The sequence below is a fragment of the Penaeus chinensis genome, chromosome 15 (genome assembly GCF_019202785.1).
Source record: "Penaeus chinensis breed Huanghai No. 1 chromosome 15, ASM1920278v2, whole genome shotgun sequence".
Lineage (NCBI taxonomy): Eukaryota > Metazoa > Arthropoda > Malacostraca > Decapoda > Penaeidae > Penaeus > Penaeus chinensis.
Window position 1 is genome coordinate 12,973,887 of NC_061833.1, and position 2,500 is coordinate 12,976,386.

Below are 2,500 nucleotides of genomic sequence, written 5' to 3' on the forward strand. Positions count from 1 at the left end.
GGAAAATCATGTTTTAACATCAACCCGTTTATAAAAAAAATACCCAACGTATTTAGTGAATCACAAGAATGACAAGAACATATCACAACCTAGCTACTTAACCGATCCCAAGATAAGCCTACGAAGCGACTGGAATTGGAACCCTCATGACAGCGACACCCTTTGACACTTAGCCCTATCAAGCGCCAGCCTGCCAACGGTACACTTCTCCCCACGACCAGCAGAACCCCGCCCGGGCCGCCGCCTCCCCTTATCTCCTCCAGGAAGCGTTCGCCTCGACCACCTTTCAGCGGGCTCCGGCGACACGATCCAGAATCCTAATCAAAAACGTTTATTTAGCCACAAAATACTCCTTACAGCGACGTCCTAGAATACACATGCCAATACAATACCCTCTTAGAAAGACCCCTTGTAACAATAGTATTTATGCAGGAACTGAAGAGCATACGACGGCATCCAAGGGAAACAAGACTCGTGAAATCACTCCGTCATCAACTACTCTTTCTCTTTCTCTATGCTATCTTTCATCTCTTATTCTCTTTCCATGGCCCCCTCTCCCTCTCCCGACTCATTCCTTCTCCTATCCCCATCCACCTCCTTCTTTCTATAAAATCGTGAGTGCAACTAAAATTCACCCCATAGCGCGCCCGGCGAAGGTGTGGCGTTGGTGGGTTGGCCTGCTGGCTCGGCGCCTGGGAGGAGGTGCGTGCCTGGCGTGCCTACGTCCCCTCCCGCTGCCCCTGGCGTGCCTACGCCCCCTCCCGGTGCTCATGGCGTGCCCACCTCCTCCGTCGGTGCCCGTGGCATACCCACCTCCTCCCTCGATGTCCCTCCATACACGAGGCTGCTCCTCGCTCTCCACGCACCGTCGCCTCCTATAGTTCTCCTGACGGGTGAGGGAGGGTCTACCGACGCATGGTATGGAGGGTATAAGGTATGGGGTATGGGGTTTGGGGTATGGGGTATGGATTATAGAGTTGGGGTATGGGATGTGGAGTATGGAATATGGAATATGGAGTATGGAAGTATGGAGTATGGAGTATGGAGTATGGAGTATGGAGTATGAGTATGAAGTATGAAGTATGAAGTATGGAGTATGGAGTATGGAGTATGGAGCATGGAGTATAGAGTATAAAGTTTGGAAGTAGAACAATGAAGGGAAGTACAGGAAAACACACGAATATGTCGAAGGCCTTTTCGCATTTACTGCTTCATTAAGGAATGCCCTGATGAAGCAGTATTGAATTCCACACAACAGAGTATGGAGTATGGAGTATAAGGTATGGGGTATGGGGTCTGGACTATGGGTATGGAATATGGAGTATGGATTGAGGGTATTCTTTTTCTTAATTTCGATGCAGATCTTTCACGAGAGATTTTCCTATTCCATAATGCGTGGTCAAATATAGCGTCTAATAATATTAGAAGTATTTTATACTGTACGACTTTGCGGTTCGCTTGGTCCTTAATTAAGAAATCTATCTTTAGATTATATATATACGTCTATACTCACACAAACGCACATGCTTATAAGCACATAAGGCAGACATACAAACAAACATCTTCCCTTCCCCTTTCATTTTCTTTTTCTCCCTCTCCCACTCCTCCTTCTTACTCTCTTTACCACTCCCACTCCTCTCTCTCTCCTTACCACTCCCTTTCCCTTTCCCTTTCCCTTTCCCTTTCCCTTTCCCTTTCCCTTTCCCTTTCCCTTTCCCTTTTCCTTTTCCTTTTCCTTTTCCTTTTCCTTTCCCTTTCCCTCTCCAACTCCCACTCCCACCCCCTCTCCTTCCCACTCCCATTCCCTCTCCCTCTCCTTCCCATCCACCCCTCCCACTCCCGCTCCTCCTTCATCGAAACGCAAAATCTAACCCCATGTGTAGCACTGGGTGACCTGCAGAAGAAGGCCAGCATCGCACCGCACCTTCTTCTGTCGAGTGCCACGGGTGCCAGTGCCAGCCAACCCACGGCCAGAAATATTCCCAAAATCGCAGCTTCTTTTTTTTCGTGGCACTTCCTCATATCGAACGCAGGAAGACCCTCCCCATTCCACGAACTTTGTAAACAGGAAACTCTCAGTTAACGCACGCACTCTGCACACGCACTGCAAGCAAGCGTATACTAAAGCACTTGAAGGCACCTCTATTTTCGTTACATTTGTTCCTGATGTATTATTCCCCGTGCAATCGAACCTTTTCAATAACTATGAACTAGCAATTACCTTCTTACACAACACAGGATGCCACTAATCTTATGGACATGATACCTGTTAATGTACGTCTCTCATCAAAAGGCACACAAACAAATAGACAAATTATAAATAAACAAGTAATAGATAACTAGCCAACTAAGCAAAAATCAAATATCAATGCCGGCAAGGCTATTTGAACAGGAACAAAGACCAATTAGATGGCCTATGCATCCCACGCTCATTCTCCACACACGCAGACACAGACACATAACACATGCACATAGACAAGGAAACACACACACACACATA

General features: G+C 47.2%; 1 protein-coding gene across 3 annotated transcripts in view; it reads right to left on the bottom strand.

Moving 5' to 3' along the window:
- LOC125032974 (unconventional myosin-XVIIIa-like) overlaps positions 1-2,500 on the bottom strand; it is a 259,197-nt gene that overhangs the window by 145,491 nt on the left and 111,206 nt on the right. The window lies entirely within an intron of this gene.